Raw genomic sequence first — 15,107 nt, 5'->3', positions numbered from 1 at the left:
GGTGAAAAATGAAGACAAAATAATTTTCAAAAAGTTATTAAGACATCATGAGTCTTGGCCCACCCTGTACTATCATTTCATTTCATATCTGCTGGATTTCTCCTCAGGCTCTCATCAGCTTAGGAGAGCAAAGATCCATCCTTTTATCTGTATTATCTCAAATCAAAAGTCACTCTAACGAACAAGCTACCTGTGTCTTCAAGAGGTAGTGGCATGACTATTCATGGATGTCCTTGGGAGGTGGAGGTTGACTACAACAGAAATATATACACTGGACTTGTGCTCCAAAGTAGCTTAGGAGTCCCTCAAGATCAGTAGAATTGTTTTGGCTAAAGATAATGATACTTACCAATCATTGTTTCTGTTTTTGCTACCTCAGGATGGGCCAAAAGTCGTGAATGTTTAATAACCCCTTTATTTTTTATTTACAACACCATAGCATCATATACAGTATATATAGGAAATGAATTTATATTACATGTGAAAAATCAAATCTCACAAATGGCAAAAAATACAGAAAAATAATTTTCAAAAAGTTATTAAAACATTAGACCCCTTAAGGACTTTTGGCCCATCCTGGAGTAGAGTCTGCCCACCATTGTTTGCCTAATCAGTCTGAAGAGTGAGGCAGAACTGATGGACAAGGCCACATAGCTACTTATACTTTTAAAAATCAGTTTAATAGCATTAGCTTATTCAACCCTCATAACAACCCCTATGATTTAAGTTTGTTTTGGTCCAGACTTGTGATTTCATCAGTGTTGGGAATTCCTATGATAGAAACTCCCATGACTGATGCAGATTAGCAATTCATCTGTAATTTATAGTATTAGTTTTCTGGACTTGACCATACTCACACAGCTTTTATGTATTCAAGGCAAGACTTGAGTTATGAACTTTCTGACTGACTCCATAGCGAGCCCTTTTACTATGCCAAAACAACTTCTCATAGTAATAGCACCTCCTTCCCAAGGGTTTCTGTGAGGATCAAATGGAATAATTGTGAAGTACTTAGAGCAGGCCAATGCCTGGCAATAGTAGGTGCTCTATAAATGCTAGCTAGCTATTGTTATTTATAGTAGTATGATCACATAACTTACAAAGAAGGTGGAAGGGTTAGAAGATCAGGATCATGACAGAAGGTAGAGGCTGGTATGGCATGCTCCTTAGGCAGGAATTAATCATAAAAGGGAGTGCATAGCTAATCCCACCTGAGAAGATAAGACTTGGCAAATGATTATATATGAGGAGTGAGATAGTGAGTAATAAGGGATAACACCTAAATTGTGAACCTAGGTGATGGGGAGGGTGGTGATATCTTCCACAGTAACAGGGAAGTGAGGAAGAAGGGAGGGTTTGGGAAGGAAAATAATTTCAGTTTTGACTTTAGGATATCTAGAGGTTATCCAAATTAGGAGAGAGGTTAGAGCTGGACAAATAAATCTGAGAATCATCAGCATTGAAATGATAATCCTTGGGAGTTGATGAGATCACCAATAAGAGTATAAAGGGAGAAAATAAGAGGGCTCAGGACACATTCTGTGGGGACACCCATGGTTAGCAAGCATGACCTAGACAAAGGAGACTGAGGAGTGGTCAAAAGACCCACAAAAGACCAATGCCACAACAACCTAGAGGGAAGAGAATATTAAGGAGAAGAGTGTGATCAAGAGTGTAAACAGTGGAAGATGGGCAAGAAGGATGAGGATGAGCAAAAACCTTTAGGTTTGCCAAGAGATCTTCAGTGACTTTGGAGGGAGCAGCTTCAGTTGAATGATGAGGTCAGAAGCCAGACTGTAGAGCATCCAGAAGAAAATCAGAAGAAAGGATGCTGAGATACATAGAAAGGCCTTCTCAAAGAATTTAGCCATAAGAGGAAGAAGAGATATGGGATGATAACTAGTGAATATGGACATAATAGTACAGATGCCTATAAAGGGATCCTCTTCATAATGGAGTAACAGAATTCCTTCCTTTCTCCCCAAATACAGATGGTATTATAGCTCCATAGACCACACATTAGGCACAGATTAAATGTGAGTTTGTAGGTTTTTCAAATCAAATAAAGACTGGGATTATGTTTTCTAAACAAAATAAAACAAATCAACAACAATGCCTGGATTTCAAATGAAAAAAAGTTGTAAGGTTGCAGAGACTCTTCCAAGGTTGTTCAAAATTTAATCAACAGGTGGAGCCAAGATGGCAGAGTAAAGGTATGACTCACCTGAGCTCTCCCAAATTCTCCTCCAAACAACTTTAAAATAATGCCTCAAAACTTAGTCTGAAGTAGCAGAATCAACAAAAGGAGGGATGAAATAATTTTTCAATGCAAAACAACTTAGAAGGTTGGCAGGAAAGGTCTATCTCATTGGAGTGAGAGTGGAGCACAGTCCAGCACAGGCTCTTCCAGCCATTCACCAGAAGGCTATCAGCAGGCCTTGGGGGTTAATGAATTGGAAGTAGCAGCTTCCAGAGCTCTCAGCCCACAGAAGGTAAAAGGGTTAGTGAGAATGAGATTACTGGGAACCCCTTTTCTGGCAATGGATGCAAGAATTTCTGTTATGCTGCCCATACACAGTTCCAGGTTACAGTCCCAGGGTGAGAAGGAGCACTAGAACACTAGACTGAAGAAAATAATTTCTTAAAAGTTGGGATTTGGCAAATGGAAGCAAATGATTCCATGAGACATCAAGAAACAATAAAACAAAATAAAAATGGAAAAAAACAACAGAAGAGAATGTGAAATATCTCAATGAAAAACAAAAGACCTAGTAAATTATGTCTCAAGGAGACATAATTTAAGAATTATTGGTCTATTGGAAAGCCATTTTAAAAAAGAGCCTAGACATAATATATCAAGAAATTATCAAAGAAAACTACCCTGTTATCCTAAAATCAGAGGGTAAAATAGAAACTGAAAGGTTCGACTGATCAATTCCTGAAAGAGATCCAAAAATAAAAACTCCCAGGGCAAAGAGAAAATGTTGCAAGCAGCCAGAAAGAAACAATTAAAATATTTTGGAGCCACAGTTAAGATAACACAGGATTTAGAAGCTTCTACATTAAAGGATTGGAGGACATGGAATATGATATTCCAGAAAGCAAAGGGGCTAAAATTACAACCAAGAATCACCTATCCAGCAAAACTGAATATAATCCTTTGGGGGAGAAATGAATATTTAATGAAATAGAGGACTTTTTAAAAATTAGTAAACATTTTAATATATAGGTTTGCATTCCAATTTTTATCCCTCTTTCTCTCCCTCCCCTTCTCCCTCCCTGAGGTGGCAAACAATCAGATATGGGTTATACATGAATAATTATATAAAACATTACCATATTTGTCATTTTGTACAAGAAAACTTGATTAAAAGAAAAAAAGGAAAGAAGGTGAAAAGCACGCTTCAGTCTGTTCCATCAATATCAATTCTTTCTTTGGAGGTGGATAGTATGTTTCATCAATAGTCCTTTGGGACTGTCTTGGATCATTGTATTGTTGAGAATAGTCAAATCATTCACAGTTCTTCATCGAATAATATTGCTGTCTCTGTGTACAATGTCCTCTTGGTTCTGTTCACTTCACAATACATCATTTTATATATGTCTTTCCAGGCCTTTCTTTCTTTCTTTTTTTTTTTTAATTTTTTTTGTGGGGCAATGAGGGTTAAGTGACTTGCCCAGGGTCACACAGCTAGTGTCAAATGTCTGAGGCTGCATTTGAACTGAGGTCCTCCTGAATCTGAAGCCAGTGCTTTATCTACTGCCCCAGGCCTTTCTAAAGTCATCCTGCTTGTCATTTTTTATAGCACAATAATATTCTATCAACATAATATACCACAGTTTGTTTAGCCATTCCCCAAGTGATGGGCATTTCTTTAATTTCCAATTCTTAGCTTCTATAAATGAGATAGAGGACTTTTAAGATTGTTGATGAAAAGACCAGAGCTGAATAGAAAATTTGACTCTCAAATTCAAAAGAATCAAGAGAAGCATGAAAAGGTAAACAAGAAAGAGAAATCATGAAGGATTCAATAAGGTTGAAATATTACATTCCTACATGTGAAGATGATACTTATAACTCCTAAGAACTTTATCATTACTAGAACAGTTAGGAGTATACAAACATAGACAGAAGGCATGGATGTGAGTAGATTATGAGGGGATGATATTTAAAAAAATAAAATCAAGGGGTGAGAAAAAGGAATGTCTTGGGATAAGGAGAAAGGAGAGGTAGAATGGGATAAATTACTTCACAGAAAAGAAAGATGAAAGAGCTTATACAGTGGAAGGGAAGCTGGGGGAATGGTTGGCAATTCTTGAAACTTACTCTCAACTGGCTCAAAAAAGGGAATAACATACACATTCAGTTGGATATAGAAATCTATGTTATCCTACAGGGAAGTAGAAAAGGAAGGGGCTGAAGGGAGGACAGACTGGAGAAAGTAGTGGTCAGAAGAAAAACACATTTGAGGAGGGGCAGAGTGAAAAAAGAGAGTGAGAAGGATAAATGGGAAAATAGGATGGAAAGAAAAACACAGGTAATAATCATTCATAACAGGGAAATTTGTTTTTATAACAACTTTCTCTAATACAGGCCTCATTTCTCAAATTTATAGAGAACTGAGTCAAGTTTATAAAAAACATAAGTCATTCCACAATTAATACAGTCAACGATTAGGAACAGGTAGCTTTCATATGAAGAAATCAAAGCTATCTAAATTCACTATTCATTAGAAAAATTCAAATTCAAACAATTCTAAGGTACCACCTCATACCTATTAGATTGGCTAATGTGACAGAAAAAGAAAATGACAAATGTTGGAGAGGATGTGGGAAAATTTGGACACTAATGTACTGTTTGTGGAGTTGTGAATTGATCCAACCATTCTGGAGAACAATTTGAAACTATGATCAAAGGATAAAACTATGCACACTTTTTGACTCAGCCATACCACTACTAAGTGTGCATTCCAAAGAAATGTTAAAAAAGGACCTTTATGTAAAAAAAAATACTTATAACAGCTTTTTGTGGTGACAAAGAATTGGAAATTGAGGGAATGTCCATCAATTGGGGAATAAATGAACAAGTTGTGGTATACGAATGTAATGAAATACTATTGTGCTGTAAGAAATGATGAGCAGGATGATTTCAGAAAAATCTGGAAAGACTCAAGATGAACTGATGCAAAGTAAAGTGAGCAGAACCGGGAGAACAGCATACACAGTAACTACAATATTGTATGATGATCAAGTGTGAATGAGTTAAATATATCTCAGTAATACAATGATCCAAGACAATTCCAAAAGACTTATGATGAAAAATGCTATTCACCCCCTTAGAAAGAACTGAGGGAGGGGCAGCTAGGTGGAGCAGTGGATAAAGCACCGGCCCTGGATTCAGGAGTACCTGAGTTCAAATCCAGCCTCAGACACTTGACACTTACTAGCTGTGTGACCCTGGGCAAGTCACTTAACCCTCATTGCCCCCCCCCAAAAAAAAAGAAAGAAAGAACTGAGGGAGTCTGAATGCAAATCAAAGTATACTTTTTTAAAACTATAGTTTTGGTTGTGGTGGTGGGGGTCTGTGTTTTCTTTCAGCATGACTAATATGGAAATGTTTTGCATGTTTGCACATTTATATATCAAGTTACTTGCCTTCTCAATGAGGGGGTAGGGGCAGGAAGGAGGGAGAGAAGATGAAACTCAAAATTTAAAAAACCCAAACATTAAAAATGTTTTTACGTGTAATTTGAAGGATATTTTCCCTAAAATTGTAATCTACAAAGAGTATAAAGCCCAGACTGAATGTTTAAATATGTTACATTAGATAGATTTAGGTAATGCTGTTTTTCCCCTCTCTAAAAGGGAGACTGAAAATGTACTTTAAATGAGTCAGTGCTCTGTACCCTGAATATTGTATTCATTTCTAACTTTAATGAAAGTGTAGCCTAAAATGTTAGCTCAAGAGAACAAAACAGGTGAGTTTTCATGCTTGCTTTTTGGCCATATTCATCCATATATGATGGTGACCCAAGAGAAATAGGATACAGATAAATAGATAAAGCACTTATTAAGTACTTACTGTATACCAGGCACAATGCTAAAGGCTAAGAATATAAATTCAAGCAAAAAGACAGTCCTTGTCCTCAAGGAATTTATGTTCTAATAGGTGAAGGCAATAGGATTTAATGCCCAAGTAGTTGGAAGAATGAGTCAAAGATGACTCCAAGAATTTAGAACAGGTTGCAAAGGACAATATACTTTGAGAGTTGTCTAAAGTAGGTAAAGCATGTGTTTCTCTTATGTATTTTTCACATTTGTCCTGTCACAATCACCAGATGGTTTTTGCCCTCAAAGAATTTCCTTACCTCCTTCGCTAGCAGGACTGGGATTGGCAATTTGTATGATCAAAATGGAAAAGGTGGAGAAATTAACTAGCTCCTTTCAGACCACCAGACACATTCATAAATGGATGCTTCAGGGCATTATTCTTTATCTCCATGGCCTAGAAAAATTAATATAGCTCCTTAACAGATTTCTCATCCTGAGTCATTTGTAGACAGAGAATTTGGCTTCAGTTGGCTCTTTTTCCTGCTTGTCACCACCAGGCTTAGACTGTGGGTTTTCAAAATGGAGGCACAGTAACCAGACATGGGGTTTTCTTGGCCTCAACCATCTCAGTGTGGTTCTGCTCCAGGAAGAGGACTCCAGGTTGTTGTCATGGTCCTTCCTTTAACCCCATCTGCTCAGGCTATATAACCAAATTTGCAATGAGGTTGAGGGTTGGGAGAGCTTCAATCTGTGGGAAGAATATTACCCTCAACTCGACTCCCCTCAATGTCCTAGCCTGTTGTTTGGTTTTGATGTTTGAAATTAATTATTTTCCTGCCTTTGCCTCATGGCTTCATCATAGTCTAAATCCATCAGAAAAATAAAATGACATTGAACCTCACCATCATTTAAGGCCCCACAAGTTAGCAATTGGAATGGGCTGGTGGGAATACAGTGTGTGTGGTCTGAGAGACTGTGCCACTTCCAGAACATCTGGGGTATAAGAAGCCACTTAGAACTAACCCTTGAAGCATCTTTTAGCACTTTACAATGACTAGGCTTCTGTCTGATGGTTTAAAGATTTAATGCCTGGGGGCAGCTAGGTGGCACAGTGGATAAAGCACTGGCCCTGGATTCAGGAGGACCTGAGTTCAAGTCTGGACTCAGACACTTGACTCTTACTAGCTGTGTGACCCTGGACAAGTCACTTAACCCTCATTGCGCTGCAAATAAAAGAAAAAAGAAAAAGAAAAGAAAAATTTAATGCCTCTCCTAAAATTGCTCCAGTTTTATCTAGTCAGATGCAGATTCTGGGGGCTCCTGAGAGGTAAAGATTTCTGGATGGGATTTTATAAAATAAAAATATAATTACTGACAGTAGGCTAATATAAGGAGAAAGAGGGACCATACTTGTACTAGGGAGGCTGAAGGAATTTTTTAAGTTACATTACCTTCTGTAACTTAAGAAATTTCCTCAGCCTCCCTAGTACAAGAAAACTAGTCCAGTGATTTTCCCTTCAGATCGATCATATTAACTAACATACCAGGAAAAATTCAGGGGATATAAAAGTCAACAAATTTGGAGTTACACCAGGCCACCTCCACTAGTCTTTTGAAAGTCTGAAGAGGCAGAACCTTAACTCTCTCCTTGATCTTCCTTTTCATTCCCTGGACCCTTAAAAGAGGGCATTACCCAAGATATGTTAACTATTTTTTTCAGCAACATAAAGTGTGTGGCTATATATATTTCCCACACTACTTCATTCCATCAACACTATGACAGTAAATTTATAATGTACCAGGTATCACTTGCTACTATTAATTTAGGAGATTCATATTAGGCAAAATGTTACGAAGTGAATTGAGTTAAACCATAAAGATCCTAAGAGATCTTTTGGTTCATTCTTGGAACTTGCACCAATTTAGACTATATAATATCAATGCCCTGGGCAGCCCCAGGCTGGGAATGAATGTACCAGTAGTAAGAGCACCTGGAGAATCCTTGCCTTTCCTGATAATCAGGAAATGATTTTGGAACTGATGAAGGCATGAGACAGAGTTGGCAATTCCTGGATTGTAGCAAGAGGCAGTGGCCATTCTGCCTCCTGTTCAGCTTCCTCAATTATGTCCTTTGGGCTACACCCAAGGCAATTCCTACCTTTATGACACCTTCACTAAATATGAAACATATATAGAAGTTGTATTGTTTGTTGTGATATGGTTTTGCTCTGCTTTACTTGTAAGTTATCTGTATGTCTGTGAATTCATGTAGGTACCATACTGGTTTGTCCTTGCCTTATTAAAGAGGTTATTGAAAATTTACCATTTACATATTATTTTATAATAGATTATCACTTATATTTATATTATTCAATACTATATATATATATAATAGTATTAATAGAACAAAACCATGAATATGTGTTGGAGTTTATAGAATATGACAGCTATTGAGCTACTAGAGTTTGTTCCCATCTCTCTTGCTCCCCAGTTGGAGGCATTTGGTGGAATACTGGAGAGAGTGATAAACCTGGAATCAGGAAGATCTGGCATCAGACACTTGTTAGCTGGATGAACCTGGGCAAGTCATTTTACCACTGTCTGCCTCAGTTTCCTCAACAATAAAATAGGGATAATAACAGGACCTGCCTCCCAGGGTTATTGTGAGGATCAAATGAGATAATTTTTTTAAAAGCACTTGGTGTTTGTCACATAGTGGATGCTAGGGAATTAATGCTTATTCCTGTTCCCACTTTTTATCTCTTTCCCAAACCAGATATATATTTTATTATTATTATTAATCACATATATATTTTAAACTATATACAAGTAAATCACAGTTACTTCACTGAAAGGGGAGAGTTTGGAAAGTCTTAGATTTTGAGACCAAATGAAATCACCATCTGCTAATAGATCCTTTATCCTACAGAATGGATCCCAAAGTAAGGCTAGGGTGGTATGATGGTGGCCAATTTAAGGAAGGGAGAGAACTGATGAACAATCAGTGGGCGGGAATCTTTGAGTACTTCCTATTCTTTTACACTTCTGGTGGCATTAGCTTATTTTTTTGAAATTCCCCCAGGGCAACATAGTTGGGCATATATTTGGTGATCTAATTAAACTTTTCCATTTTTAATTTCAGGTTATATTTGTGCAAATAAGGAATCATTATGAATATAAGTAATAGCTGGTTTCAACGCAGTGGCATTGTTACACCAGGAGAGTGGTGGTAGGAAGAGCTAGAAAACTCTTCAAAATAAAAAAAAGGTCCGAGTGGAAGACACTAGCAATGACTACATACTGCTAAAAATTGTCCTGCCACCTTTCATTCCCCAGGGCCATATAGAATGGTCCCCAAATTTTTCTTTCTGACAGAGTTGACAGCCAAGTGTAAAATGAACAGAGCCTGGTAGAAGATGTCAAAACCAGAACATTTTCTCCCTGAAACCTCCTCTTTCAATTTTCCTTTCTAGGGCACTATCAAACTCTGTGTCATTCAAGCTCACAACCTCTTTGTCATCTTCCACTCACTCATTCTTACCTATTTAATCTCATCAAGTCTTGTTTCTACCTTCACAGAATCTCTCATGGAGGTCCTCTTCTTTCCATTCACACAACTGCCATCCTAGTAGAAGGCCTCATAACCTCATGCCTTGACTATTTTAATAGCTTTCTGGTTGGGATCCTTGCCTTTTTTCTCTTGTTTCCAATCCATCTTCCACACAGCTGTATAAGTGATTTTCCTAAAACTCAAGTTTAGCCATGTCACATACTCCTCCCCCTTTCTCCTGTTCTACTGTGGATTGGTTATACCCAATTCTTCCTGATCCTATTTGGAATTTTCTTGGTAAAGATACTGGAGTGGTTTGCCATTTCCTTCTCCAGTTAATTTTACCTATGAGGAAACTGAGGCAAACAAGGTAAGTGACTTACTTGCCGAGGGTCACATAGCTAGTGTCTGAAGCCATATTTGAACTCAGGAAGAAGTCTTCCTTGATTCTAGGCTTAGCACTCTATCCACTGCACCACCTACCTGCCCACACATACATACACTCAAACTACAGTGGCTTATTCTTACCTCTAGGTCCAAATATAAAACCCTCTGGCATTTAAAGCTCTTCACAACTCGGACCCTTCCTATTTTTCCAGTATTCTTTCTTTTTTTCAGGGGGGGGGGCAATGAGGATTAAGTGACTTGCCCAAGGTCACACAGCTAGTAAGTGTCAAGTGTCTGAGATTGGATTTGAACTCAGGTCCTCCTGAATTCAGGGCCAGTGCTTTATTCACTGCACCACCTAGCTGCCCCCTCCAGTATTCCTTCTGACTACTCTTCACACACTCTTTGATCCAGCCACACTGGCCTACAAATTGATGATCCTACATGCCATCTCCCATCCCATCTCTGTATGTTTTTTGCTGGCTGTTCCTTGTGCCCAGAACATGCTGCCCCTCAGCTGCTGGTGTCTTCCCTCTGAAACTACATTCTAGTTATACTGTACTGAACTTTTATGGACATAATTGTTGGAATATTGTCTCACCATTAAAATGTGAACTCTCTGAGGGCAAGGATCCAGTTTTTGCCTTTATTTCTGTCCCCAGCTTAGCAAAGTCCTTAACCCTTGCAAAGTAAGCCTTAAAAACTTATTGACTGACTTGCTTGCAATCCGTTGGCATGGCTTTTTGGAAATACATATTATCTCCTACACATCGAAGTAGAGGTTTAAGAAAGAAGCTTTAATATAGTTAGGAATGTGTGCTGAATCAATGTTAGTCAATGAATCCACAAGCATATATTAAATACCTACTAATTACCAAACATTGGGGATTTTAAAAAAGTCAAAATAATCCCTGTGTGATACATTCTATCAGGGGAAACAACCTGTAACTATTATATAAAGTAAATTCAAATTAATTTTCAGGGGCAGGGGGAAGGGAAATTAGCAAAGACCTCATGTAAGAGGTCATCATCAGTTCAACATTGGAGAAAATATTTAAGAGCATCAAGCAATGTGCTTCTGAGAAAAGATCCTGTACTCATACCAATCATACTGCTCTGCTTCCAAGTGATCAGATATTACTTGTGGACAAGGCACTATTCATTCTAGATTATCTATCACTCTGCCCTGTTTTTTCCCCCTTGATCTGTCAGTTTCTATTGACCTTAACTTTGCAATAGGTATTGAATAACAGAATCTCAAAGCTGGAAGGGATCTTAAAGACCATCTTATCATTCAGTACAAGATTTCCCCTTTACATTTTATACATCCATGGGATCTTTGAACTTATGTGTGTATTCCTTTTATTGGTGACTTTAGCCTATCCATTCCTTCTCATCATATGTATGCCATTGGTGTTCTCCCAAAGATTTCCCCCTGAGGGTCTACCCAAGGAACTGGAAGCCATCCTTTTGGTCTTGTTACAGTTTAAACATAACATTATAATACTTAGTCTGTCCACCTATTTTCCCTTCTTCTTAAATGATAGAACCATCTCTCTCTTCTGACCAAATTTGCCCTGTTAATGCCACTTCTTGCACATAGTTTATTAATGAAGATACGGGTCAGTCTCTTAATGTATCACAAGTCTCTCCATTGATTTTTTGTTCATCTACCATTTCAGAGATTAGGACGTGTCTTAAAATGCAAATCTTATGGCAACCCAGAACATTGATACTAAAGGTAAGTTTTTGTGATGGGGAGCAGCATGGGACCTAGTGAGAACAATGCCTCATTTCCCAAATGAAATCTAATATACTGTATTCTTCTTGCCAATTTTGGGTGCAGCTCATTGCTGTGTGCAGTACTTGTTTATACAACTAAATAGCCTGGTTTGTACAGAAAATATTTTTCATTCAAGTTTTTCCTCCTCAAAAGATTTCTACAACATCTTTAACAATGGGTTGTCCCTAGGGTTCCTAGATTCTGAAGCTTGAAAGCAATTAAAATCATCTAGTTCCATGTGTACCAGACCCACTGCCCCTATTTTGGCTTCTTTGAATGACTTCACTTACCACTTCTTTAATTTGTAAAGTAGAAGTCCATATTCACATAGAGACCCTGCAGATAGACAAGTGCAAATATGCTCACTTTACAGATGAGAAAATGGAATCCCTGCAGATGATCTAAAGTCACAAAACTCGTTTTAAAATACCTAACACTGTGACCTACTTGGCTTGGGTTCTTCTATTCTGCTACTTACTTCTGTATCACGGAAACTATGACGTCTATTAAGCCTCTATATGACTCATGTTTCCACATCTATTAAAAAGGGGGGAGGGAACTGAACCAGATGCTTTCTAAGTTCTTTTGTGTTTTAAATCCTAGGATCTTAAGTGGCAGAACCAGGTCTTCTGCTTCCAAAGTTTAATGCTCTCCATTGCTATAACAAATATTATGTTCATTATAATAAACTGAAACCTGTTACCTGTAACTCCCCCAGATTGCTCTTGGATGAGCACTCAAGTTATTTAAGATGTCTGTCTTCTACATGCCTACCCTTTAAGCTATCATTTCCCTCTCTCTCCTCCCTATGTCTTCTATCCAAGTTAAATATTTCCACTAATCTCAACTACTTCTCATTTGAGCAAGGCTTTATGAACCTGTCCCCATCCCACTTACTCTCTTCTGGCCAGCTCCAGGTTGTCTATGGTGCCTCAAAGCATAATTCCAAGAATAGAACATGATGCTGTAGTGATCTGACCCTTTGTGCAACACAAAGAGGAATCAGCAAAAAAAAATTACTCTAAAATACTGGGAAAAGAAACATATTTCTACTAATTATTTTTAAAGTATAGGTGGGGAAATGGTCATCTAGAGAGGAAAAGGAAAGAAGGACGAAAGTAAAAACAAGATGATGAGATGAGAAATGAGGAACACAAATTCATGGAAATATGAGAAGAACTAAACACACTGACACAAAGGTAAATAAGCTGAACAAGGAAAATAATATATATCATGGTTACAATATAAATGGAAAGAACTACAAAACATTTGAAACTGAATGTTGTACAATTATAATGCCAAGGCTTGGCTCTAAAGAAAGGATATGAAAGCATAACTTCCCCTGTTTCTTTGAAGTGCAAGAGGTGGAACACTGTATGTAATGTCAGATTTTCTCATTAGGTTAGTAAATTTTGTGAAACTTTTCTTCCTTCCTTTTTTATTAATAGAGATGTCCTGGTGGGAAGAATTGTGTTGAATGTATAATGGGAAATTTTGTTGGTATAAAATAAAAAATTATTTTAAATAATTACCACCACCCTCCAAACAAAACAAAACAAAAACCAGCGACAAGCAGATAACCAAGGAAAAGGATATTTAGGAAGAGACAAGAGAGAGTTTAGCTTGTAGGTTAGGATGAATTAACATTTAAATAAAAACAATATTAATTTCCATCAGACTGGAGCTACATCACCTAGGATTAAAATAAATAAATAAATAAGATCCTCATTAATTTTTCAAGTGCTCTTACTACTTCCAGGAACTGAACTAAGCAATGAGGGTACAAAGGAAAAAAAGGCAACATTCTCTTTTCTCAAGAGCCTTACAATCTAATGGGAACCAATATAAATGTTTGCCACACACACACACACACACACACACACACACACATATAAGTTGTACACGAATATATGAGATACAAAGTAGATAGAAGATAACCTTAGAGAGGAATGCATTAGCAATTGGAATGGAGGTGGGGTGAGAACAGGCTAGAAAAGGCCTCCTTTGAAAGGTAGAATCTGAGTTGATTCTTGAAGAAAGGTAGGGATTCTAAAAGTTAGAATTGAGGGAGAACATCCTAGACATGTGGGACAGTGAGTGCAAATATGGAAAATCTAGAAAACGGATATATTTTTTGGGGGGTGGGGGAGCTGAGTTCCCATTTGGACATGATGAATTTGAGATGCCTACGGTGGCACTTTGTATTATGGGATGGCTGCTCATGAGACATACCCAGGGATGGAGGTCATGTGTGTACATAAGAGAGAGACCACCACAATTCAGTATCCATTATTCACACCTATGGTTCCACTAAGGAAAACTTATCTGATTTCTTCTTTAATCTTGAACCTAGTTAAATATAATTAAAATCAGTTTTCTTAAAAAAAAAAAAGACCACCTATATGTTTATTTCAAACAAAATGTCAGGACTTCTGTTAGCTTCTATTATATTTTCCTTTCAGCATTTCTTACCCAATATATGAATTTATATAGTTACATAAAGTCCTTCCTCAATACTGTATTTTTTTATAAAGACAAAAAAATTACAAAGAATGGTAGCTATATGACCTCTTGGTGATTAATCACAATTTACATTTCCTATTTATGCTGTAATCCTATTGTAAGCAAGGTTCCATATCCAATCTGCACAGCACATGCACAGCATATGGTATCAACAAAGTTACCCCCCAAATTGTTGAAATACTTAAATGAAAACATTTAAGTTACAAACTGCCTAGATTAGAAAGCCTTGAAAATATATTAAGACAAAACTATAAGAATCAATAATTTGAAAATTTAACTAAGAAGACATGAGAACTTGAAAACTATCTAGTGAAACTCTAGAAATGATTGTGTATTTATTCTAGTCATCTAAAAATAGTAATTTGTTCTACTGGAGATAGAAAGAGTATTTAAAGAGTAGCTTTGGGGCTACATGAAACCTGATATCTGTACCTCCTCCCAGCACTTAACATTCTGTGCTGTGTATTTTATAAGGTCACTAAGCAGAAATATAAGAAAATCCATTGCTTGAATGACATCTTTCCAAACACCCTCAAAAAATAAATGGAAGTGTTGTGTTGCAAATTGTCACTGGAACAAAGGGGGGGAAAAGCATACTTGGCTAGGGATCTGTCTTTGATTGAATGAGTCTCCAGCCATTTAGTTAATTTGTATTATAATCATGATATCCTAAATAATAAACTCTTCCTTTTTTGGAAGGAGTTTTAAGTTAATTGTATGGGAGGCAAAGTTATATATAAATGGAGATTTGTTTGTTAAAGTTAAATTAAAGACATCTGTTTTCTAGCATTGTTTTGTTTTTCTTTTTCCCCT

Source organism: Dromiciops gliroides, chromosome 3 (assembly GCF_019393635.1).
Source record: "Dromiciops gliroides isolate mDroGli1 chromosome 3, mDroGli1.pri, whole genome shotgun sequence".
Lineage (NCBI taxonomy): Eukaryota > Metazoa > Chordata > Mammalia > Microbiotheria > Microbiotheriidae > Dromiciops > Dromiciops gliroides.
The sequence above is the reverse complement of the archived record's forward strand: the minus strand, read 5'-3'. Positions refer to the sequence as shown.